Here is a 27,504-nt window from a genome sequence, read left to right on the forward strand (position 1 = left end):
TCGAACTATTCGAATATTCGAGCTCTGCTGAGCACCACTGCAGGCAGCACTTTATGTGATGATTACTGCAGCCTTACTGAGATATCAACTCACTCTACCATAATTCTTCTATAGAATAAATAACCTTAACAACTGCTGTAACTAATTTTACCTTATTTTCAGACAACTCTCATACACATGTTAATTCCTACACTTATCTCCTTTTCACATGTTTTCATTGAATACAGTCTTTGTGGAATAACATATGTTTGTCACAGTTCTATATTCTCTGTTGCAAATGGAGGGCTTAGAAAACAATAGGTTGAATTTGCTGAAGAGACTCACAGAGCTCATTTTAGGCATGACTGGCATACTACATATCAGTAGAGTTGTATTACCTTGAAGTCCTTTCTAAATTAGACGTAATACATTGAGCTCCTTTATGTTCAACTTCAAAGCTCCATTTCATCGAGTCTTATTGGTAAAATAATTTTACGAAGGTATGGAATATCACATATTCCTCATCTTATTTTCTCTTGTTTTAGAAACTATTGATTGATTGTTAGAATGTTTGCACTGAAGGATCACAGTTCAAGATCTCACCGTTTCAATTGGCTTAAGATACTGCCCCGCTGAGGAGACTAAATCATGGAAAACAGTGTGTAGTTATGCACTATTCTTTTTTCCCACACTAGTTGCATGGGTGCATTTGGTTACTGAAGGTGAGGTACTAGTGAACTGAACAGAAAATACTTAATCTGTGTTTTATGCTATATTATCAAAAATAAAATAATGTTTATTTATAATGATCCTAACATTTGTATAGTGCTTAACTTCTGTTGGACTCAAGCCCTTAAGAGTGGCAGCCACTAAGGGCGTGCTCAAGGGGCATCCTGCATTGTTAGGAAGACTTGCTCAGGGACTTCTTACTGAAAAGGTACTGACCCTAGCCATGATTCAAACTCTGGTCTCCCACGTCAAAGGCAGAACCCTTAACCAGTACACTATCCAGCCATGACTTTATGCGTATAGTTATTGCATAGGTCAAAAAATAAGCAGGTTAAGAGGAGAGAAAAAAAAAAAGAAGGAAACAATTGGCACAAAGGAAGGAGTAATAGGAAGCTGAAGACAAGTAGGACATAAAAGGGAAGACATAGAGTTAGGGAAGAAGAAGTGTTCTGGCTAAAGTTATCAGTAGAGATGGCCTAAACTGTTTCCCCGGTGAATAGTTCGTGGCGAACAAGGGGTGTTCGGGTTTGCCCTCTCAGACAGACACATGGTTCCTTTGTCTTAACCATGACTGTCCACAAACCAACTGCAGAGAGCTGCTGTTTTCACCTGTTGAGTTGATTTAAACAGCTGTTCCCAATTAACCAGGGTAATTAGGCTGTTTTAGAACAGCTTGGTCTATTTGGAATGGTAAAGAACTTTGGATTTTCCCACAGACAGTGAATGTTTGTGAAGGGTATAAATAATTTTGGACTGGACACTTTTTGTTCAAATGTAAATAAAAGCTGAGAAATGTTTTTTTTTTCTCCACAATAATGCCTCTTGTACATCGTCTTATTATCTTTTGGGAGACACCTATGTCTTTTCCCGTCAAAAATTACTTGCTGGTTGAATAATTATGGGCAGCACTGTATGAAACACAAGAATATAGTACTAGTAGTAATTCTGAAAGAGAATACTAAAACATAATACTAATAATAGATGCAAAACTATTTTTTCTTTGTATTGCTCTAATTTAAAAAAAAGGAAAGTAAATCACTGAACTTTCCATGGACATCAACAATCCTCTATTCATATGATTATCTTCAAAAATATAAAGGTGTATATGTATGTGCCATGAGGCTTTCGGACTTGAGCTTTATGTCAATTGTTCTGTGAGTAAGCTCACACAGATGCATCCCTTGGCCACAGCTAAGCAAAAAGTACTGTTGCTATGGGGAAGAGGGACAATGGTGCAGTCCACAATAAAGCAGCTTCTAGAAACTGGGGTACAGAGGGGAACAATATGCTAAGCCACTACTGTCACTTAAAGATCCAGCATGCCAGATCCCTAAGCATTATTGGAGGAGACCTGTACACCCACCAGATTCTTGGCCACTGAAAGCAGTCCTGGCCTAGTTTTGTCTTAGATGCATATGAGGCTTTAGTCTTCCTTAAAAATGTAATTCCAGAGCACCAAATCTTTCTTTGCTCATAACATTAGACTAATTCTACTACCCTGTCTATCCTATGCATTTCATCCAATAGGACTCATCAGGGACACACTCTGATGCTGAGGAGGTGGCTTGTGTAATAGAAAAGTGGCATTGAGTGCCGAAGGAGAACCATTAAGTATAAACAGATCATACTATGTACTTGTTAAATGTTTCCTCTGAGATACACCGAAATAATACAAATTGCTGAATCTGGGAAATCTGCAGAGTAATACTAAGCAACTTAACATTCAGGTAGAAAAAGAAAATGTGATTTATCTGCAAGGTTAATTTTATTATGGATTAGGGCAGCACTACGTATGACTTTTCGAATTTGAACTTTTATCTGTCTTGGGCTACAACTGACAGCAAAGCAAACCTTTTCAAGGACTATGGCATATTATTATTCAATATTTATCCCACGCTACTCTCTGAGATAGCAGTGGGATAATGCAGCCATAAGCATGGGCTAAAAGGACTAGAAATAGATTTGTAGTTGATAAAAAATCACCAAACTGTTAATGGCACTTGTAGCATGTCAATAGACTTTTGAAAAAATGTACACGCCGGCTTTTCACTTGCACTACAGTTTGTACACTAAAGAGTTAGTGTTTCTAGAACGGTTGAACAGTTTGTGAGACACATCCTGTTAAAAACACACCTGATAAAATAGTGGGTGCTGGGGCTACTAAATAGCCAAGCTACGGCTACAAATATTTGCCACAGTTTGCCACTATTTTATTGGGTGTCCTTTTGAACAGAATGCCAGCAGGCAAAAAAGAGTTAGGCATTGGCAGGGGGGTTAAGATTAGGCACCATGGGGGCTGGGTTAAGGTGGGGTTAAGATTAAGCATCACCAGGGGGGTTAAGTTTAGGCACCAGGAGGGGGGTCTTAGAGTTAAGCACCACTGGGGAGGCTAGGGTTAGAGTTAGGCATCAGTAGAGGGAGGGTTCTGTGTGAGAGTAGGGTTAGCGTAGGTCATTGTAAAATATCAATGATTACTAACAATATTTTACTATATGAATTGGGAAGTATCAGCTATTTCCTGCACCCTTTTTAACAGGCACCTCTATTAAAAGTATGCACTGTTTCAGAGAGGAGCAAGCTGTACAACCTCTGGAATACAGCAACGTTTGTTGTTCTAACCAAAAGTATGTTATCAGAGGCGTATCTAGAGGGGTGCAGGCATGGCTTATGCCACGGGCGCAACAGCACAATGGGCGCCATGCCTACCCCTGTCCTGCACCGGCCTGCTTGCCTCCATGCTTCCCTGTCATTCAGACCTCAGATCAGATTAATGCTGTTATCTGGGGAACATGGCTACTTAACTTATGCATGTAGGGCGCACTTTGCTTAGTGTTAGAACAAAGGAAAGAGAGTGAATAACAAGAGCTATTTCCCAAGACAAGACTGATGTTGACTAAAAAGCATTTTGGAAGAAAGGTAGTTGACCTGATCTAAATGAATATGAAATTAGGTGGAATGTGGTGAGAGGGAGCATGTAGTGAGTTTGGTCCTGGAGATTAAAAATAGTAGGTTTTGAATATTTAAACATAGTAAAATTAGATAGAAGGTGGGCGACGTCTAAGAAAGAAAGAATACTATATTGTACAGCAAAGATATTTCTAATTCTGTTAATTTTGTTTAAGGCAAAATTGTCTGCTGAGGTGTAGGTTGTTAAAAAAGTAGGTGAATGATGGCGTAAGAACTTTATTGCAAAGCTGTTCAAGGTAATTAGAGTGTAATACTATAAGAAAAAGATGTAGGATTGTTTGAGCAAAGTAATGATGAATGCATTTGAGTAACTATATTAAACACGTAATAATAGATAGAGAAATGTATACAATTTAAAAACATTTTAAAAACAAAGCCAATCCACCCTAAAATGGGAATAGAAAAATGAAGCTAAGGTTACCTGCTGCCACAGTGAAGTGGAATTTTTATCCACTGCCACTGAGGTCAAGAACTTGTGTAATTGAGAATGTTACAACCTTGCCTTTGGCACCTCATTGCTTTCTTTTTTTTATTTTGTTTTTATTGATCTGTTTTTTTTTCTTATACTGCAACTGCCTACTGGCTACACTAATGAAAGGATACTGTTCCCTATTGGCAATTCCTTTTGGCACATTTGGAATGTTCAATCACGTTTTCATTGCCTTTATCTGTCCATTGGTTTTTAAATGTGCAGTCTATTTTATTTTTATTTTTTTGTAACCTGAAACATATACTATTTCTGAATCTACAATATGATATGGATGCATGGCTACATGAGCACAAAACATATGTTGAATTCCTCAGTGCCTTTGGATTTATATCTGTATAATTTTTTTTAACCATTTCTTGTTATTTTTTTACCACCTTATAGGATACGTCTGAGGAAATTAAAAAAAAGAGATCTATCTACCTGGGGCTTCCTCCAGCCCCTGAGAGCCGATCTGTCCTTCGCCGCAGCTCCAGTGTGCCAGGATCCCCTCCATTAGAGATACTGACCTCGCAGAACACTGCAGGCTACGTAAACGTGAGTGGCTCGGCCGTGTGCTCATGTAGGTGCAGAATCTCCAACGGAGGTGATTCACGGGACACTGGAGCTGCAGCGAGGGACAGTTCAGCTGCCAAGGGCTGGAGAAAGCCCCAGGTAAGTAGATCTCGTTCTTATTATTTCCTAGGACGTATCCTTTAATTACATTGTGGACTAATCTGTCTTGCTTCAGCAGCTCATCTGCTCACTTTTTTTTGTCAGACTCATGCATGGACATAGAAGCATTCTAGATTCTTACAAAGTCAAGTCAAAGTCAATAGTGCATAATAAGCAGCCTCACTTTTGATTTTTGTCTCACTAAGTAGGACACCATGCTACACAACATGTAGAGCAAGCTTGGACCTGGACATTTATGTAAATGTCCCATTCCCCTTGAATAAAATAACCTGGAGCTTTTTAGGTACTACATCATGCAACAATCATTACAGAAAAACATCCTGTGACAAACAAAGTGGTTCAGAAGCTGAGGATTCAGGGACTAGGAGAAAATGTGTGTATGTAGATAGAGAACTGGTTAAGGGACAGAAGGCAAAGAGTAGTGGTAAACAGGTCAGTTTCAAAATGGGAAAGTGTTATCAGCGGGGTCCCGCGAGGATCAGCATAAGGTCCAATGCTTTTTAATCCATTAATTAATGATGTAGCAAATGGAATACAGAGTAATGTTTCCATTTCTGCAGATGATACAAAATGATGCAGAATTCTAAAGACTTAACAGAATAATGACATTTTGCAACAGGATCTCAATGCTATATGGGCAGATAGGTGGCAGATAAAGGTCATGCACCTTGGAGTGGACAAACTGAGTTTATTTAGCTTAGAAAAAATACGACTAAAGGGTGAACTGATTAATATGTATAAATACATCTAGGGCAATGCACAAGCTTGGCAGATCAGCTTTTTGTCCCGAGGTTTGTACAGAGGACATGATCTGCATATGGAGGAAAAAATATTTTGCCATCTATTTAGGAAGGGGTTCTTTACAGTAAAAGTTACCACAGGAAATAGTCATGACAAATTCTATATCTGCATTTAAAAGGAGTGTGGATGCTTTCCTTGCATTGAAAGAAACCCGTGGCTATAATTACTAGTTAATTCTCAGCAGAGTTGATCCAGGGATTTTATTTGACTGCCACCTGCCACCGAGTTGGGAAGCATTTTCCCTTAGGGGTTAATTGGCCTAAGCCATGTAAAGGTTTTTTTCCTTCCCTGAATCAACTGGGAAATGTTAAGGTGCAGAAGATAAAGATACTTTATATTTACTTATTTATTTACATTTTCGTTGTTTTTTTTTTTTTTCAATTATCATTCTAATTGAACTCGATGGATGAATGTCTTTTTTATAACCACACTAGCAATGTAACTATGTAAAATAAATGATTGCCTCCTTTTATGGATAAACTGTGCTACTATGTACAGGTAACAGCAGCTCTGCAGTCTGCAAAGAGAAACAGATAAAATATTGTGAGCATGGGGGTGCATGCATGGGGGTGGGGGAATTAGAGGCACTAGCAGTTCTCAGTCTCAGTCTGTGTGTACATGGCTTTGGAGAGTATACATTTGCATCTTCTACTCTGGTGGTGGAGACCTTTTCTAATATCTTTTATCTTTTACTTTTTGAATATATTTTCCAATATGCTAATATCTAAGGACATACATGGCTACCTAATACTGATATCCTTTGGCACAATGTCTCTCTAATATCGTTAGCTTTTTCCACATCAGTCTGCCTAATACTGATTTTGAGATGCACAGTGAATCCCTAATACTGCTATTTATACCTCCCATGGCTGTTTGAGAATTTATGGCCACTTAATTTGTGTATTTTGAGGTCCAAGCTACTTGTTTTTCATATCTTTGGGGAACCTGGTTACTTAATGCCTTTACCTGGGGGCACATTGTTACTTAATTATTGTATTAAGTAGCAGCCATCTTAATGTTAGCTTTTCAAAAAAAGTCTATTTCTGACAACCAAAAATGCTAGACAGATCCCTAAAACAGTAAACATTTTCCCCTCCTTTGTGGAGGCATGGTTTGCTGCGATGGATGGGCGGCCAGCAGCTCTGTAGCCCTGACATGTGGGACGTGTCTCTCCCTGTCCATGGTTGCTGAGCTCGCCCACCTTGACTCATTATAGTGGTTGATGCGGTTCATCTCTCTCCCTTCCCCGCTCTGTCGGAAGATTGGGCCGGGGTGGGTGGGCGCTACGCGCACGTGGATTGGGTGGATGGCTTAATTTAATGAGGGTATGGATGGTGGATGTTTGTTGCATGACCGCGCCCCTTTTGAAAAAGCCGGAAGTCCAGCGAAAAATGTCTAGGCTATGCGTGGTTTGGTGTATAATGGTGTCTGACATCCACCGACCTCTGCAGTGGTGGTTTCTGCTGTGATCGCCTCACTCCTACACCTCTCCCTGGCCATGTCTGGCGAGAAACCTATACCTCACAGAGCCCACTTTAAACTGTATACTGGTGGACATTGTTGGAGGAACTCTGCATTTGGACAATGCTGTAATCCATCTTGCTGGATCCATCATATCAAGCTGAGCTGACAAGACACCAGAAATCTGGTACTGTATGCACCCTCACAAGTTTGTTGTGCCTTGTACCTACTTTCTGCTTGCTAGGACTGTGCTTTTGCTGCATGCAGTGTCTGTCGCTTGCTTCTGATCACTAATGGACTGTGATTCCAAGTCCTGCTTAAAGCCTATGTGGAATATCCTCCTCCTTGCAAGTTTTATCCTGCTTATATGTGGGCCTGCCCTTTGTTGCTGCTTTAATGCTTGGAGCATAACTTCAGTACTATGAACTGCTGTGGGCATTTTTGAACTGACCTAGTATACACAATAATGTATTGCAGCTTTTTTAGTTGCTGCTACTCACTGTGTTCAGGTCTTGCTTGAACTGTTATAAGGAATATGCCACCTAATCTACCTGAGACGTACCCAGGAACTTGTATGTCATTTTAGCTGCAGCCATCTAGGCAACTCTGCTTTACAGTAATTCAACACAGCTAGCTTTCTAATAGGAGGTATCTCCATAGCACTTCTTTATAGACAGGATGAATGAGGGAATGTGTGTGTGACTGTGTCGGTGTTCTATGTCTGTACGCCATTGTCCCCTTTTTATGGCTCTATATTTGTTTGTCTTTTTCTATTTTTTTGATATTCAATAAAAAGTTATGATATTTTAATAATATAATTTGATTTTTTGTTGTTGCTTGAGTTATATGCCTTTCTTTGGGGTCTCCTACGTGTTTTTTTTTATAATTATTCTTGCATTATCAATGTGAATTAAAGTACTGCACTTCAGTGTGTGTTTATTTGAGGATTGTGTTTGATTTTGAAGGAGTGTGGGGAAGTGGATGAGCTGTCACTGCAAGGCAACAGGAAGTAGAATTGCTGGAGGAGGACACATATAATTTATGGTTCCACAGGCAAATGAATAGATTCCAATGCATCCTGCATAAAAAGTGGGTTCATACAAAATTAGACCCATATCTGAATGGACTCAGAAGGTCAAGACCCTTCATGGGCTGTACCACCAAGAAATAAAATGTAGAGAATAAACCTACCAAGTATTGCCACTGCACCAGAGGACCTACACCTAATCGAATGCCAGGGCCCTTCATGGCTGTAACACCAAGGAGAAATTGTGTATCTGGATGGGCCTAAATCTAATTGGATTAAGTTAGCAAAAGGGGGTTGGTAACATCTTTAAAATCTTCCTGTGTCACTACATTCACCAATTAAACATAAAAAAGAAATGTTGATTCAATCATCAGTTTAACAACCTGAATATCAGAAACTAATAGGGTATAGCAAACAATTACACAAAGCACAAATTAAAAAAAAGTCTCCAGAACAAATAACATACAGCCACAAGATGCAAATAATGTATTAAAAAATAAAAGGCGCAGGTATCTTAATTTATGTAAGATGCAAATAATGTATTAAAAAATAAAACAGTTGGTGCCACTTATTCATAGATCCATAGATATGATGGAGAACCCCAAACCTATGACCTATGACTAGTCCAATCTTATTCCATGGGCACCATTGCAACCATGGATGTTAACACATTTTGCAAAGACAATGAGTAAACCCTCATTGGCACACATTCTGTAAGGACAAAAAAAAAAAACACCTTAGGTTGCCACCTCCCTCCTTGCAGTGAGGAACAGGAGAGATCACCATAAGAAACCACCTTGGTCATTCCACACACCAATCAAACCGAGAACCGAAAATGCTAATTTAACCTATGTGTTGGCTCATTCTCACCCTAGCTAGGAAGAATCAACATCCAAAGCAAAAGCAATGTAGTATTGTGTTTGCAGGTTCTGCTTTGCCATGATTATATTTAGAGATGTGTTAAGCAATATTAGGCAGCAGTGTGGATAGGAGTCAAAAGTTCAGCTTTCAGTAACAAAAGAATAAAAAAAATATGGATAAGGAGATGGAAGTTTCCGAACTACAGTTCTAACACAATAGAAAAACCAAGCCGTTATTTTGAATGATAAAGAAAAAAAAAAAGCAATGTAAATAACTAACCTAACTTTATTACACAGTCAGAATAAAGAAGTGAAGGACATGGCAGTAACTCCATTCTGGATAATATCAGTGACCATTTCTCTGCATTTATATCTAATCACCCATTTCATGCAATTCTCATAAATAGCTGTATTCTACTATATTACCGTAGTCTGAAAATTAATAAGGTTTTAGAGACATACCATTCATCATATTTAATGTTGTTATTACTATTTTATGTTTTTTTGTGATTATGAACAATGTTCCAGTTAAAAATGCCACTTTACAACACTGGGTACATTGCCAATGATGCAGTGAATAATATATGAGCTATCAATCTTTTAAATAGGAAATTATTATTCAAAACTATCGTCATCTCGTGGAATTATAAATCATATTCTCCTACCACCTTATTTGCATTTTACTGATATAGAGACAAAGAAAATGTAAAACATGGAATGGTGTCCTCTTTTACTATTCTGAATGAATACATTTTTGTGTCATTGGTGCCATTAGTAATTTTGACATTCGCAGACATATGTATGTATGTACGTTATGACTGCCCGCAATAATTTTAACAAAACAGCATTGAAATGTATGGAAAAATATATAACAACCTCTTGGGGGATAGTAAAGGGATTTTTAGAGGTGACTGTTAATACAAAGCTACAACAGTTTTTTAAAATTTATTTTATGTTTCATTGAAACATAATGTTTTTTAATGTGACAGCAACAATATTCACATAAAGCATGTACCAAGCAAATATAGTGTACATAGTGCAGTAATTTGTGTCATGTCACCATCTCATAAAGTCACTGCAGTAAAAATAATAAAGTGCATCCTTAGCTGTGTTTATAAGTCATGCCTTGAACTGCCTGATGCACAGATCATGGCGCTTAGGTCCGCTTCTTCGGGGGCTATTCTATATTTGCTATCTCAAATATCAATAAAACAATGCATGCATAAATTCATTACTATCCCACAGGAGGTTGTGTCTTCTCGTCTTTTGATGTTATACCACAGATAAGTTAATGACCTCTTCATGGCAGTCAGTGATTCTTCTAAGTCAAGCCCTGGAGTGACTTTATATGTGGCTAGAAGTATTTATTTATAAGGGTCCCTCAGTGTACTGGCTCATGGATGGCTGATGCTGTTCAGGGGGCAGTGCCCTATGCTCACAGGGTATAAATTATGCATGTGGAATACTAGCATGCAAGACAAATAACATATAAAAAGGTTGCAAGATGGCCACACTGTTTTGTTATTTAACATTTTTTTCAAAAGAAATAACCATGGATCACTACCTAAATAATATCACCAGCTCACATGGATCTCGACATTGGGAGATACTGTGCAAAAGAGGATAGACATCTCACTCCCTTACTAAGCTCCTTTCTGATGATAAAGTCAAGGTATGATAACCACATGTGATAAACAAGAGACAAGGGTATGTAACCTCATGCATACACAGGAAGGTGCTGTAATGTGGAATCTGGATGCCCCCTTTAAGGGGGTAACTAGATGATCACTTACAGGTGAATTGAGCATAAAGGTATGTTGGTAACCCTCACTTATATCCACAAATACGAATAACAAGTAGTTAACTACATAGCGAACACACTGATATCTTTAAAAATATATAATGTAATAACACACACACACAGTGTTTCTTTCTGTGTCTTGCCAGAGTCTCTTATCAGTTGTGCCAAACATTGTAAACCTCTGGGGTTTGGAGGTTTCCTGTCAAGTTTCACTTTCAATTCAGTGGGGTATGGCTGTGTGAATTTTTTTTCTTAAGGGGGAGTTATATGAGAAACTATACGACAATCCGGAATATAGCAATTTTAAGTATCTCTCTCTTCCTTTCACTCATTCTTTTTCTCTCAGGAATTTGGCCAAAGTGCCACATCAAACCCAACTACTGCTATTTAGTAAAACTTAAAGGACAACTATCATCAAATATATATACACATATATAGACCGGAGCAGTGCTTTTCGGCGCTGCTAGATTTGGGCGCAGCCGGCACCACCATAGACTATAAAGGAAATCACAACTGAGCGGTGCTCAGTGAGTAACGTCGGCACCGTCAGAAGATGGAGCCAAGGTTGCTTAACCTCCCTAGGGTTCTAGACGAGCTGTGCTCATCTAGAGATGCTAGAGGGCACCGCTCAGGCCCCGCTGGACCGATTTTGACAATTTTTTTTTCAAATACGCAGCTAGCACTTTGCTAGCTGCATGTTTGCCCTGATCATCGCTGCTCGCCGCCGATCCGCCGCTACCCGACGCGAAAGAGGGCCACCCCCCGTGGGCAGCCTGTCCAATCACCGCCATGCTGCGCTCTGGGGTGGATCGGGAGTCCCTGTGATGCCGTTCGTCGCCATGGTGATGGGGAAGCCCTAAAGGAAATCCTGTTCAGAACGATATTTCCTTATGGGCGTGATCGCCGGCGGTGATCGAAAGGGTGGGAGGGATGGAGCAGAAAGGGGACAATCATGTAGCTAGTGCTAGGCAAGCTACCTGATCAAAAAAAAAATCGGGCAAAAAAAACCCTCCTAGCAGGTTAAACAACACAATAATTCGGCCTCCAGCAATCGCTGGAAGCCGAATTATATCATTCCCCCACTATCCATGGCGACCGAGAGGGGTAATAGTAATTAATACGGCCCGGACTTGTGCAGGAGCAGGATAGGCCATATACCGCTGTGTCCTGCGCCCAGGTCTACTGGCGCCGATTTCAAATATATATATATATATATATATATATATATATATATATATATATACAAATACACACATATATATATACAGGATCTTCTCAAAAAATTAGCATATTGTGATAAAGTTCATTATTTTCTGTAATGTACTGATAAACATTAGACTTTCATATATTTTAGATTCATTACACACAACTGAAGTAGTTCAAGCCTTTTATTGTTTTAATATTGATGATTTTGGCATACAGCTCATGAAAACTCAAATTTCCTATCTCAAAAAATTAGCATATTTCATCCGACCAATAAAAGAAAAGTGTTTTAAAAACAAAAAAAGTCAACCTTCAAATAATTATGTTCAGTTATGCACTCAATACTTGGTCAGGAATCCTTTTGCAGAAATGACTGCTTCAATGCGGCGTGGCATGGAGGCAATCAGCCTGTGGCACTGCTCAGGTGTTATGGAGGCCCAGGATGCTTCGATAGCGGCCTTAAGCTCATCCAGAGTGTTGGGTCTTGCGTCTCTCAACTTTCTCTTCACAATATCCCACAGATTCTCTATCTGGTTCAGGTCAGGAGAGTTGGCAGGCCAATTGAGCATAGTAATACCATGGTCAGTAAACCATTTACCAGTGGTTTGGGCACTGTGAGCAGGTGCCAGGTCGTGCTGAAAAATGAAATCTTAATCTCCATAAAGCTTTTCAGCAGATGGAAGCATGAAGTGCTCCAAAATCTCCTGATAGCTAGCTGCATTGACCCTGCCCTTGATAAAACACAGTGGACCAACACCAGCAGCTGACATGGCACCCCAGACCATCACTGACTGTGGGTACTTGACACTGGACTTCAGGCATTTTGGCATTTCCCTCTCCCCAGTCTTCCTCCTGACTCTGGCACCTTGATTTCCAAATGACATGTAAACGTTGCTTTCATCTGGAAAAAGTACTTTGGACCACTGAGCAACAGTCCAGTGCTGCTTCTCTGTAGCCCAGGTCAGGCGCTTCTGCCGCTGTTTCTGGTTCAAAAGTGGGTTCATGCTTCCATCTGCTGAAAAGCTTTATGGAGATGAAGATTTCATTTTTCAGCACGACCTGGCACCTGCTCACAGTGCCAAAACCACTGGTAAATGGTTTACTGACCATGGTATTACTATGCTCAATTGGCCTGCCAACTCTCCTGACCTGAACCCCATAGAGAATCTGTGGGATATTGTGAAGAGAAAGTTGAGAGACGCAAGACCCAACACTCTGAATGAGCTTAAGGCCGCTATCGAAGCATCCTGGGCCTCCATAACACCTGAGCAGTGCCACCGGCTGATTGCCTCCATGCCATGCCGCATTGAAGCAGTCATTTCTGCAAAAGGATTCCCGACCAAGTATTGAGTGCATAACTGAACATAATTATTTGAAGGTTGACTTTTTTTGTTTTTAAAACACTTTTCTTTTATTGGTCGGATGAAATATGCTAATTTTTTGAGATAGGAAATTTGAGTTTTCATGAGCTGTATGCCAAAATCATCAATATTAAAATAATAAAAGGCTTGAACTACTTCAGTTGTGTGTATTTGAATCTAAAATATATGAAAGTCTAATGTTTATCAGTACATTACAGAAATTAATGAACTTTATCACAATATGCTAATTTTTTGAGAAGATCCTGTATATATATATATATGTATTTGGCTGGTGTTGGTGCCGCCCACTTTTTCTAACCCTAACACACAATTACTCAATGACCTAGTTTGAAAGCATTGTGGTCTTTGGCATAAATACTTTGCATTGAAATGAAACCAATCTGATTGGCTGTGGCTCCATCCCCTTTTCTGAATTTGAACACCAGTCACCCAATGACCAACTCAAGGACTCCTGATTTAAAGATCTGTAGCTACAAATTCTCCCCAACCCCTATCAATAATATTTGCTTATAATCTGTGGTGCAATCCTCCAATTATTTCAGAATCCTCAGTATTGCCATATCCAGTGTGTTACCCTAGCATTGCCATGTCTTCTCAGTATCCTGCATACAGTTTCTCTCCCCAGAGTCCCTAGAAAATCAAGCCCTAACCCCCTTCCCATCTTCCCAGTGTCTCCATCATTGCCATATACCCCCAGCATCCCCATTGTATTTTGGTCAACATTGGAACAAAGGACCCTATTGCTGCAAGGCTAAAATGTTGTCTTCTTTCCCCTGTCACTCTCCATTCCTCCCTTATCTTGCTGTGTCTCCTCTTTACTTTCTCCTTCCCTCCTCTTCTCCTCTCTTCCCAGGCCCATACACAATTCACTTTTCCTGAGTTTTCTTCCAGGCAGTATTTTTACACCTTGTCATAAAAGGTCCTTTAAACCACCAGCAAGCAAGAAAATACTCAAAATAACTTTGATTGTACTTTTTCCCCATCTTACGGATACTTTATCAATTGTAAAATGCTAAAAAGGTATTTTAAAGAGTAACTGTCAGGCTGCAGAAGCTAATTTAAACCTCTATTCTCCTGTGTTAAACAGTTTAGAAGGAAGCTCAAAAGCCATTAGTGAAGATAAAAATCTCAGTTACCTTTGATGTGTGCTTATCAGCAAGTCTGTTATAGACCCATAAAGACGCAAGCCGCATACTAAACTGCAAAGCATTCTGGGGCCCTCCCCTCGGCTGCTAATGAGACGTTACAGAAGCTTGTAATCAGTCCAGCGTGTAGCACTGATAAATCTCGGGGCAGAGTACTCTGCAGGAGTCAGCTATTGTTCCTAGCAACATGGCTCATTAATATTCACTGCACACTGTGTTGTTCAAGTAGGAGCTTATCTGTGATCAGGAAGCAGGCAGGACATGACGACACATTTGACAGAAAAACATGGAGCCTGCCATGAGCTGTCAGGAGCATCTATCTCTGCATATACTATATACAAATTCTGTGAAATCCAAACGTGGACAGTGAAATGCATATGTAATGTAAGTACAGCCAATCTTTAGCTACTGCTATATGTGTTTATTTTCTCTGAGACCTTATACCTAACAGCTCCTCTTTAAAGAGAAGATGAAAATTATCTCCTAGGAAATAGGCATATGTGCAATTAACTTTTCCTCCTGAGTTTTCTCCTAGGTGACATTTCACAACATGTCAATAAAATGCATTTTAACCACTTGAGGACCGCAGTGCTAAACCTCCCCTTAAAGATCAGCCTGTTTTTTCCTTAATTGGCCACTGCAGCTTTAAGGCCAAGCTGCAGGACCGCACAACACAGCATATATGTTTTTATTTAGATATTTATTTCCTTTTTTGTTTTTTTATAAAAATTGCACTTTTTTATATTTGCTCCCCTGCTCCCTCCCTCCCTCCCACTGCCAGCCAATCTGGGTGATCAGCTGTCATAGGCTTCATCCTATGACAGCCAATCACTGTCCAGCCTATGGAGGCCTGTCCCCAGTACAGCGCTGCTGCCTATCGCAGCGCTGTACATGTAAATAGACGGCGCTTATGCCGTCTAACAGTCTTCTGAGCGGTGATTGCCGCTCGGAGACTGAAGAGGGGGCGGAACTCCGCCCCCGAGCAGGAGATGCGTGCGCATCCTGCGCGCGATCCCCTGCAAAGTGCAGCCCCAGGACTTGACGCCAATTGGCTCTAGGCGGTCCTGGGGCTGCCGCTGCGGCCACGCCCATGGGCGTGGAGTGGTCTTAAAGTAGTTGAAAGACCAACAAGCGAGAGAATATTCCAAATAAGTTTGGCAGTACTTTTTCAGCTACTTTTTGGTAGTTTTTTTCAATTGCAGAGTGCTGAAAAGTTATTTTAAAAAGAAGTTGAAGATGTACAGTGGCTTGCAAAAGTATTCGGCCCCCTTGAAGTTTTCCACATTTTGTCACATTACTGCCACAAACATGAATCCATTTTATTGGAATTCCACGTGAAAGACCAATACAAATTGGTGTACATGTGAGAAGTGGAATGAAAATCATACATGATTCCAAACATTTTTTACAAATAAATAACCACAAAGTGGGGTGTGCGTAATTATTCAGCCCCCTTTGGTCTGAGTGCAGTCAGTTGCCCATAGACATTGCCTGATGAGTGCTAATGACTAAATAGAGTGCACCTGTGTGTAATTTAATGTCAGTACAAATACAGCTGCTCTGTGACGACCTCAGAGGTTGTCTAAGAGAATATTGGGAGCAACAACACAGTGAAGTCCAAAGAACACACAAGACAGGTCAGGGATAAAGTTATTGAGAAATGTAAAGCAGGCTTAGACTAGAAAAAGATTTCCAAAGCCTTGAACATCCCACGGAGCACTTTTCAAGTGATCATTCAGAAATGGAAGGAGTATGGCACAACTGTACACCTACCAAGACAAGGCCGTCCACCTAAACTCACAGGCCGAACAAGGAGAGCGCTCATCAGAAATGCAATCAAGAGGCCCCTGGTGACTCTGGACGAGCTGCAGAGATCTACAGATCAGGTGGGGGAATCTGTACATAGGACAACTATTAGTCGTGCACTGCACAAAGTTGGCCTTTATGGAAGAGTGGCAAGAAGAAAGCCATTGTTAACAGAAAAGCATAAGAAGTCCCATTTGCAGTTTGCCACAAGCCATGTAGGGGACACAGCAAACATGTGGAAGAAGGCGCTCTGGTCAGATGAGACCAAAATGGAACGTTTTGGCCAAAATTGTGTGGCGGAAAACTAACACTGCACATCACTCTGAACACACCATCCACACTCTGGGGGTGCTTCTCTTCAGAAGGGACAAAGAAGCTGGTCAGAGTTGATGGGGAGTTGGACGGAGCCAAATACAGGGCAATCTTGGAAGAAAACCTCTTGGAGCCTGCAAAAGACTTGAGACTGGGGTGGAGGTTCACCTTCCAGCAGGACAACGACCCTAAACATAAAGCCAGGGCAACAATGGAATGGTTTAAAACAAAACATATCCAAGTGTTAGAATGGCCCAGCCAAAGTCCAGATCTAAATCCAATTGAGAATCTGTGGCAAGATCTGAAAATTGCTGTTCACAAACACTGTCCATCTAATCTGACTGAGCTGGAGCTGTTTGCAAAGAAGAATGGGCAAGGATTTTAGTCTCTAGATGTGCAAAGCTGGTAGAGACATACCCTAAAGGACTGGCAGCTGTAATTGCAGCAAAAGGTGATTCTACAAAGTATTTACTCAGGGGGCTGAATAATTGCGCACACCCACTTTGCAGTTATTTATTTGTAAAAAATGTTTGGAATCATGTATGATTTTCGTTCCACTTCTCACGTGTACACCACTTTGAATTGGTCTTTAGGCCTCTTGCACACTGCACGCGATTCTGATTCAGATTCCGCTTTTAAGGCTCCCTGCACACTGCAAATCCGTTTTCCGATTCCGATTCCGTTTCCGATTCCGATTCCGTTTCCGATTTTCCTTGAATACATTCAACAGAAAAACGGATCAAAAAACGCAGCATGCAGTTAAGATTAAAAATCTGAATCGGAATCGGATGTAAAAACAGATTAAAAAGCGGAATCGGAATCTGAAATGCATGCAGTGTGCAAGAGGCCTTAATCGGTTTTTACATCCGATTCAGATTCCGATTTGCAGTGTGCAGGGAGCAAACTGCAAATCAGAATCTGAATCGGATGTAAAAACTGATTAAAAAGCGGAATCTGAATCGGAATCGCTTGCAGTGTGCAAGAGGCCTTAATGTGGAATTCCAATAAAATTGATTCATGTTTGTGGCAGTAATGTGACAAAATGTGGAAAACTTAAAGGGGGCCGAATACTTTTGCAAGCCACTGTGGGCCATATGCAATTCACTTTTTCTTTTTTATTTCTCCTAGGAGATAATTTTTCATCTTCTATTTAAAAAAAACTTTCTAGCACCACTGAAAAAGTAACAAAAAGTAAGTGAAAAAGTACTATCAAATTTATTTTGAGTATCTTATTAATTTCTGGTGGCTTAAAAGACATTGGGCCTGATTCACAAAGCGGTGCAAACTTTTTCACGGACTTTTGCGCGCGCAAAGTGCCGCAATTCGCGCGATCACGGACTTTTGCGCGCGCAATTTGCGGCAAATTGCGCGCGCAAAAGTCCGCGATCGCGCGAATCGCGGCACTTTGCGCGCGCAAAAATCCGCGAAAAAGTTTGCACCGCTTTGTGAATCAGGCCCACTGTATTGACAAGTTTAAAACATCCATCACCTAAGAGAAAACGTTGGAGAAAAAGTTAAATGCATATGGCCCAGTGTTTCATTTTCTGTAGGTGAAAGAGTACTGTCAAAATGGTTATGTGTAGTTTATTGCTTGCTGGTTGCTTAAAAGGCATATAATTGATAAGGTGTAAAAATACCACCTGGAAGAAAACTTGTGGAATAAGGGTCCATGTTTCTTTTAGGGGGAGACACTGCTTTTTTTTGGGGAGAGGGGGAGGTCGGAGGGAAGTGAGAGGAGCCCACAAAGTTTGCCCGTTATGGGGATCACAAATTTCTGAAGGCAAGAGGATAGAGAAAGTGGGTGGGCCTAAATTCAGGAGGCGGGCACTAGGTATTATATTACATACCAACACTTTAAAAATATATAGAGAGCAGGGAGACAGATCTGCTGTTGATAGATATCCTTTTTACCAAGCAGAATTAGAGCCATCCTAATAAACTCATGACACAATAAAGAAAACATTCATAAATAATTTCATGAGACATTATCTGCATGCACAATTATGGTCCGCACCTCCACAGTACCACAAAGCTGCTCATGCACGAGCGGTTTCATGCTACTGCATAGGTGCAGACTGTACTTACTCATATATAGTAAATCTGTGCTTGTACATGGACAGGAGTGCAGTCACAAGAACAAATCTGTAAACACTGCTTGGATATGTTTAGAGGGCCCTTGCACAGGAACAGTGGGCTCAATGATGACTCTGGAATCCACTGGATTAACCAGGAGTTTCTCTCTATTGCGGTAAGTAACTTTTATCTTATTTCTACTTACAGGTTTACTGTAAGCATTGTAACCCCTCCCCCCAATCCACCAAACAGTGGCGGCGCCAGGGGGGTGCTTGGGGGTGCTCAAGCACCCCCTAAATTTGTCCAAGCACCCCCAAAGCACCCCCTGGCGTGAACTGACTTCAGGCATCTAAGAGACGCCGAGTCAGTTCACAGCGGCAGCCCGAAGCATCAGAGCAGGGGTACGGTAAGATGGCCGACCGAAGCCCTGCTCTGCAGACTTGGAGTCTGCAGTGCAGGGCTTCGGGTGGCCATTTTCCTGTAGCCCTGCTCGCCGGGTAATGCAGGCTGCAGGCAGGAAGTCACGTGAAGGAAGTGGATCGTGGGAGCTGCGCGCCACAAGGAGGTCGGGACAGGAGGAGGTCGGGACAGGAGGTCTTCTGACTGAGTAAATGGGTTTTTATTTTCTTTTTCAGGTGGTGCTGCTGATTGTGGTCAGAACTGCTGAGCATTGTGCATATTGGGGTCAGATCTGCTGAGCATTGTGCATATTGGGGTCAGATCTGCTGAGGATTGTGCATATTGGGGTCAGATCTGCTGAGCATTGTGCATATTGTGGTCAGATCTGCTGAGGATTGTACATATTGGGGTCAGATCTGCTGAGGATTGTGCATATTGTGGTCTAATAACGATTGTGCATATTGGGGTCATATTTGATAACGATTGTGCATATTGGGGTCATATCTGATAACGATTGTGCATATTACGGTCATATCTGATAACGGTTGTGCATATTGCGGTCATATCTGATAACGATTGTGCATATTGGGGTCATATCTGATAAAGATTGTGCATATTGGGGTCATATCTGATAACGATTGTGCATATTGGGGTCATATCTGATAACGATTGTGCATATTGGGGTCATATCTGATAACGATTGTGCATATTGGGGTCATATCTGATAACGATTGTGCATATTGGGGTATTGAACATGTTTTTTGTTCAAATCTGCTCACATTACGTGTATTTTCTTGAGAAAACCTGTACAATTATGTGAATTTTCTGGGGAAAGGGTCACCAGAACTTGGGCCCTCTGTCTTTGCGTTGCACTTTTAAAGGGAACCCAAGGTGAGAATACTATTGAGGCTGCCATATTTATAACCTTTTAAGCAATGCCAGCTGCCTGGCTGCCGTGTTGGTCCTCTGCCTCTAATTCTTTTAACCATAGACCCTGAACAAGCATGCAGCAGGTCAGGGGTTTCTGACAATATTGTCAGAACTGACAAGATTAGCTGCATGCTTGTTTCTGGTGTAATTCAGTTCATCACTGCAGCCAAATAGATCAGCAGGGCTGCCAGGCAACTAGAATTGTTTAAAAGGAAATAAATATGGCAGCCTCAATATCACTCTCACCCTGGGTTCACTTTAAATTACAGTTAGCCCTGCCCTCATCCGGTCATGACCAAGCCCATTTTTTCGCCGCAGCGCGCTTTGCGCGCCACAGGTTGTAGTCACACCCATTTTTTGATGCAGGTCGTCAGCTACCCCGGAAATTGGTCCAGCACCTGCATAGTACCCCCTAAAAATAAAATTCCTGGAGCCGCCACTGCCACCAAAATATAATTAAACAGAATCTCTTCACATGCATTTAAGTATGCTGCCTTGAAACTACATGGGGGACACAATAAAGTGGCTCTTTGCCCCCCTCCAAGCTACGGCTCTGATCTGTGGGCTGGCCAATGTTTTCACAAGGCAGCCATGAAGCATGGGAGCCAATTGTGCGGTCACAGTAGCAGGAACATTCAGAAGCCCACCTGAGACATTTGATGACTCACACTGGACATTCGGAGGCCCATCTGGGACATTGGCTAGGACATACTTGTCCCTGAGGTGAGAGTCCATAATTCTGGGACATGTCCCAAGTCAACTGGAACCAATGTTAAGTAAGATTGACTCTTTAAAAAGAGCTCCCCGCAGGGCGCCACTCTGAAGCCCCCCCCCCCCTTGGCTGTGCAGGTACCCTGAAGCAATTTACCTTCTGCCGCTGAACGCCCACTGCCTCTCACCTCAAGTCCCATTGTGTAATTACAGTGTCACTGTAATTACTCACTCTCTATAGCAGAGCCCCGGCAAAGCACTTTTGAATCTGCTGCCGAGGCTCCTCATTGATCCAATGTGTGAGCCATTTTCATTGGTCCAGACAGTGGACCAGTGGGGAGCCCCGGTGGAAGATTCAAAGATGCTTTGCCAGGGCTCTGCTATAGAGAGAGAGTAATTACAGTGGCTCATACACTTCAATTACACAATAGGACTTGCAGCGAGAGGTGGCAGGTGTTCAGCGGCGGGAGGTAAATTGCTTCAGGGTATCTGCGCAGCTATGTGGAGGGCTTCAGAGATGAGCAGCAGCCCAGCGGGGAGCTCAGGGGGTCTCCTTACTAAAGGAGACTCCCAGATGCAGCAGAGATGTTGTGCGTTAACATGTTTAGTCTTGCTTTTTGCAGGTCTAAGCTAATGCTCATGTCTGCTGGGAATCATCGATTCCCAGAGGCATGCAAAGTGTAATAGGACAGGATGTGAGGAACTTGCTGGGTGATAATATTGCCCAAACAAGTATTTTGGGGGGGAGGGGGAGTTTTTTTAACACCCTGCCTAGGGCTTAATGCAATTGGATCAGGCAACGTTATTGTCGCCTGATTATTGGACTCACCGGCGTTTAGCGCTGGCGAGTATGAAAATTGCATCAGGCCCATAGTATGATATAGAAAGATATCAAGCAATTCTGTAGCAGCTGTCCTAACTGGTATTATGTATGCTGCTTGTGTTTAGCAATGAAAATATTTGCTAAAATATAAAATCCTTGCATGCAAAAATGATAATAATAATCAGATTCTGTGTGAATTTTATCCATTTGCAAAGTATTTAAAATGTCATCCATTTCTATATCAATGTCTAATGGACATACTATGTACAGTAAAGAAGGTGCATTCAATTTATTAACAAATGAAAGCAATACAAAAGATGAAACCACAAAAAAATATTCAAAATGTACTAAAAAAGCTGTTCACAATGAACGTTTGTGAGAACAAGTTTCTTGCCCTATGGCTAAAAAGAATCCAGCTTCATACACTAGTGTGCTGCAGCAGCTGTTATTGCTGACACATGAATCATCACTACAATCCAAATTAAAACCAATAAATAGTAGAATACAATAACCTTACCTAATTAATGTAATGGCTGTTTTGTAGTGCTCATATACCTGTAAGCTATTTATGTTTCCATACAGACATGTGTTCTTAGCATTTCTAATGTTTCTAATTACATGTAATGATATACCACCCTCTGCTATCTTATCAGCAGCAAGTCTAAACATTTCAGAATTCAGATTTCCATTCCAGTTACAGTCTACAGTATCTATAGAAGTATAAAAACAATGACAAGTCATGTATTAAATCAGATTTGCATTAAGCAGACACTGAAGTTGTTTTGCCCTGCATTTATTATAATGTGATTATGATTACTATTGCTGCTCACAAAACTAATACACCAAACATTTGGGAATACTCCCATCACAGCATCCCTTTATCCGCATGTTTTTGTTTTATGCTCATTCAAAACTTTTTCACACTCTCCCCCAGCTGGTAGAAGTTGGAACAGCAGCTTCTTCAAAGCTGAAACAAAGCTACAGAAATGTTCCTCGTCTTCCCCAGAGACTCTCCAGATGCTGAACAAGAGGATATGGAAATAGAGAACCTCCAGCAAAATATGAATAATAAATTAACTATTCACAATCTGATATTCAAGTTGTGCCTTTGAATATTTTCCATCATCAGCTATTGGAGAAACATCATCATTTTTAGTCCAACAAGCATAATACCTACCACCTAAAAGCTATACTCTCTCATATACTAAGTCAAACAGTACTCCTAACAATCCATAGTTTATACAAAGCAATAAAAAGACAGCTAAATTGCATCATAAGTCAGTTATTAGCTATGCACAGTTACATGCTGTTTATTATACTGTGAATCTTCTGAAGTCTTTGAATGATTCTGGAAAAATAGCATCTTTATATTCATCTATTCATCATAAAAGCTTTTACTATCTTATTAATAAATGAACAGAGTGCAATAATGGTTCAGTTTCTTTTTCTCTGATGATAAATTGGATAGCAAGTCTAATAAAGAAATATTAATGCAATGTATTTGATATCTCTTAATTAGACACACGGTATTAATACCAATTGAGCCAGAAATGTTAGTGTTTGCTAAAGTGCATGTAATGAAGTTTTCGATATTAATGGCAGTTTTTTAATGTTGATAAGTTGCACAAATATAGATATAGGCGAGTACATAAGTTGTAGGACACATCACTACATCACTATATATATATATATATATATATATATATATATATATATATATATATATATATATATATATATATATATATATATATATATATTAAAGTAACTGACATAGGTCCAACTAAGATGTGACTGCTGGATGGGCTGATGGCCCTTTGATTGCAAACTGTGAGGAGCAGTGCAGTGATCCCTCCCAACCTTTGCAAGTATGGGGCTAAATGGCTCTGAAGATGTAAAGCAAAGCACCTGCACAGAGTACATTTCATCTTGTATTCCCCTTGCAAACACTGAATCCATCTTCCATTACCAAAGCAACACAGCAGATGTACATTAATATTTTTCACCACATACATTTAAACAATTAACTGTGCTTAAGCCAGATGGTAATACATTCCATAAAAGTGACATAATATCTATGACTATTAATTAAAAATGTATACTAAGCTGTGCAATGCCCAATGTGGGCAATCAGGCAGAGGTACATTGCTAGGCAAGAGCACATTAACTTATTTATTCTTTATACTTTCAAAACAGCATCAATTTAATTCATCAATGGGACTGAATTTAGTATTAAATAATTAGCATTGTAGATTAAAGTGTGTGCTGATGAACTGGTTAACATGAGCAAGCTACAAATTAAAAACAAGTTACATTAATATAGCAAAATGGGTTACAAATACTTCTATCAGGACAGTATTACTGCAGACTGTGTACACCAAGAAGGACACCTCTTGAAATGAGTTACAAGTGATGAATGGTTTTAATATATCTAAAGGATGGATTTTATAACACAATTTTTTTCTCTAACTATGGTCTCTGCCAATAGACTGTCCACTGGGAGAAGAGTAGACAGTCTGAGCAAGTCAGCAGAGCTGCCCAAGTACCAGAGGAGGTGTACATGCCTTAGATCTACTGAAAAGACTGGAACAAATAACATGTTTTGCTTGCATATTGCTACATAATGGTGCTCCTTAGTATATTATAAATGTAACACACAAATCAGCCCTGCATTTCTCTCCATAATAAAGACACATGATCTATAGGCAGTGCTGAACAGTGAACGCTGTAGCAGAGAGCTGTGCCTGTATATTAAATACAAAACAAGGACACTTATTTCCCTCCAAACAACTTGCAGGCAGTGGAAGGCTACAAAGCATCTCTTCCGTTCTGCCTGCTTTCTACCCTTTCAGCAAAGTCTCCACAATTACATCTCACATCCATTCATCTTCCTCCAGCCTAAGCCGTGCAGACCTGTGACAGTGCACCGTTATGTAGGGTGTGCATGCCAATGTAGGCTGATGGGCTTCCTATAGGGTGCTGTTAACATCCAAAGTAACCGGAGCCCTCTCTACAATAATAAACAAGTGGTTGCATTTAAGATGCTCTGTGTTACACACCTCCCTCGCCTCCATTAATTCATCTCCAATATGCATTTTCAGCAATATGCATCTTTGCAGCAGCAAGCCTCAGTAAAAAGCACATGCATGAATTACCAACAGAAGGGCACAGACAGACTCCTGAGCTTCTTCCTTTACATCATTTTCTTCCAGCCATTGATCAAGCCTTAGTAATGCGATCTGATTCAATGTCTTGTATCACTGCTCTGCTGTATAACCTCGTTTCCCTATGTCCGTGCTTGCAATATGCAATAAAAAATGAGAGAGGCGAGGTATCGGTACCTACCTACCTTGTAGCTCTGTCAATTATCCTGATGTGCTTATCACAAGCTAAGTGCATACAGCAAGTCTCGAGTCTGACATCCAACAAGCAGGGACTGTTCTTCCCCTCAAATAAGCAATTCTGTTTCCCAAAAGCACCCTTCTAATAAAGTAAGTAATACCAGAGGTAATCTGTTCATTCAGAAAGAAATCTGTTCACGTTTTTGTTCCCTGCGAACTTCATAATAATTCCTTTTAATAGGTGGGGGACAGTAAAATTTGACCAGTACCACGAGCCACGAGCACAATCACATCCCACGGCTTGTATTTTTTCCTAAATAATCCCACCTCTTTTTTCACAAGGCAAGGACCTCCTGTGCCCAGTAGTAATACATGGAGAAACAAACTTGGGACAGAGCGTTCACCTTAATATACCATGCTCCACCTTAGTCCATAGGCTCGATCAGCAAACTTTAACAAGAGTACTACAACTGCACAATATAAGGGTGCCCAGCAGGCAAAGATCCGCTTGTGTGTTCCCGAACAGGAAAATATAAAGGAGGATCAAATCACACTTTAATGCAGAAAGAAGACGAAATCCGGTATAATGTTATCCAAAGCTGCTGTATATCCAATGCTTTTTTCTTCTCTGCTTTTCCCCCCACTTAAAAGTGTATGTCTGGCATCACTCTGCTAATCCGTCCACACTGTGATCTGCCGTCTCCAGCCTTCAGCCTCATTTTATCTCACGGGGAGCTCTCCAGCAGCTAGGTGCTGAAGTCTGGATAAATAGAGGCTTCACAGAGTTACATTCAGCTCAGGCAGAGCGCAGAATTGGAGGTAACGTGCAAGCTGCAGCCTGCCCTTCCCAGGGAAGCCTGCACTGAGTGACGCCACACCCCCGTCACCTGACCTATATTGCAGCATGAGCTGGTTCAGCTTCAAGCACAACATCGCAAAGTAAATAGAGCTATAGAATGAAAGTTAACTTTTATCAAGGTTCCAAAAAACAGGGCTGCGCTCAAAAAATGAAAGTAATCACAATGTTAATGGGCATAAAGCCATGCCAGCTGCATGCAGTGAAATTGGTGCTATATGCATTGCTTGGGATATAATTTATATGTAATTTTTTATATTGCACAGTTACATTTGGCATCTGGTTGGTTAACTGGACTAGTCTGGATAACGTGTAGATGTGCTAGTCAAAGGGATCAATTCAGCACAGTTACACAGTAGGCACGCTGAATTTTTCAAAATACAAGGGGGGGGGGGGGGGGGTGAGTGGGTTGCATTTTATATTCAAAATACTGTACATGGTAAAATGTTGAGCAGAGTGTGCAGGGAAGCTCTTAACTGATCCCGCCTCTGCGTTCCTCTCCCCCTCACTCCAGTCCTGTTAATAGATGCGTTCCTCTTCTCCTTCTGCAGCTGTGCATATAGCTGTACCTTGAGGCCACCTGCCATTATTCAGCTCCTGGTCCTCCATTCCTTGTGGCCTCCGTTCCTTCGTTACTGGTCCTGTTACTCCAACACCAGTACAATTCAAGTGTACCAGAGCTGTAAAACAAGAAGATTTGATACGCATCCACAGCTTCCTCCTGCAGCATAAACCCATCTGAGTCCCACGCTGTCCTCTTGAGGTCTGCCGTTCCACCATAATCAGCCCCGGTAATAGGCTCAGTCGGGTCCAGTCTGTGTCTTCTGCACATGCGTTGACCTCCCGCACATGCGCAGTAGACCCGGACTGCAGGAGGAAGTTGCGGGTGAGTATCAAATCATCTTGTTTTTACAGCTGTGGTTTACTCAGTGGCATACCTAGGGCGTTTGACATCTGGTGCTGGTTATTATAAGACACCCCCCTCCATGCTTAACCTTAACAGCCCCTAACCTTGACCAAACTCTGCCTACAATCCACCACTATTAACGACTTAAGGACCAGGGGATTTTGCGCTGATCTGTGCAGTGTGGGCTCTCCAGCCCACAGCACAGATAAGCAGGCAGCCAGGGCGACCAGACTTCCCCCTTTTTTCCCCACTACGGGGATGTCCTGCTGGGGGGGTCTGATCGCCGCCGGCACTATGTGGGTAGCGGGGGGGTGCTCCTCAAAGCCCCCCTCCGCAGCAATTTCAGGCCTCGCTCCCTTTCCCTCCCTCCCCTCCTTCCCCTGGGCAGCGCAGGATGGATATCCATCCTGCACCACCTCTGATAGACTTCAGACTATCAGATGCCGGCGATCCCCGGCCAATCAGAGGCCGGGGATCGCCGATCTCCTTTATGGCGCTGGGGATTTCTTCCCCGTGTGTTTACAATTAGCCTGTGAGCCGCGATCGGAGGCTCGCAGGCTGTTCACGAAGACACCCTCCATGAACTGACATGGAACCATGGTAACACCACTTCGACCTGCCGACGCCTATCGGCGTTAGGCGGTCGTTAAGTGGTTAAGATATTGTTGGGTAGCCGCCATAGACGGCAGTTTAAATAGTGGCTATAGTGTGAAATTTGTTATATATCAGGCACGTGAAATGTGTTATTTTTCAGCGTCCAAATTTCACAATTTAGCTGCTATTTATAATAGTGTCTATGGCGCCAAAGTTTGTAATATAGTTTCCTCTT

General features: G+C 41.3%; 1 protein-coding gene across 9 annotated transcripts in view; it reads right to left on the reverse strand.

Moving 5' to 3' along the window:
* Positions 1–25,758, reverse strand: part of LINGO2 (leucine rich repeat and Ig domain containing 2) — a 2,118,418-nt gene extending 2,092,660 nt beyond the window's left edge. For 4 of the 9 annotated variants that reach the window (XM_068234694.1, XM_068234712.1, XM_068234677.1 and 1 more), the window contains exon 1: positions 24,921–25,756. The gene's annotated coding sequence lies outside the window, so the exon portion shown is untranslated. Of the gene's footprint in view, positions 1–24,726; positions 24,757–24,916 lie in introns of those variants that run through there. The other 5 variants (XR_011020638.1, XR_011020641.1, XM_068234689.1 and 2 more) reach the window with 3 other exon arrangements.
* Between the last annotated feature and the right edge of the window lie 1,746 nt (positions 25,759–27,504).

This window comes from Hyperolius riggenbachi, chromosome 1 (genome assembly GCF_040937935.1).
Source record: "Hyperolius riggenbachi isolate aHypRig1 chromosome 1, aHypRig1.pri, whole genome shotgun sequence".
In the NCBI taxonomy this organism is placed as follows: Eukaryota; Metazoa; Chordata; class Amphibia; order Anura; family Hyperoliidae; genus Hyperolius; species Hyperolius riggenbachi.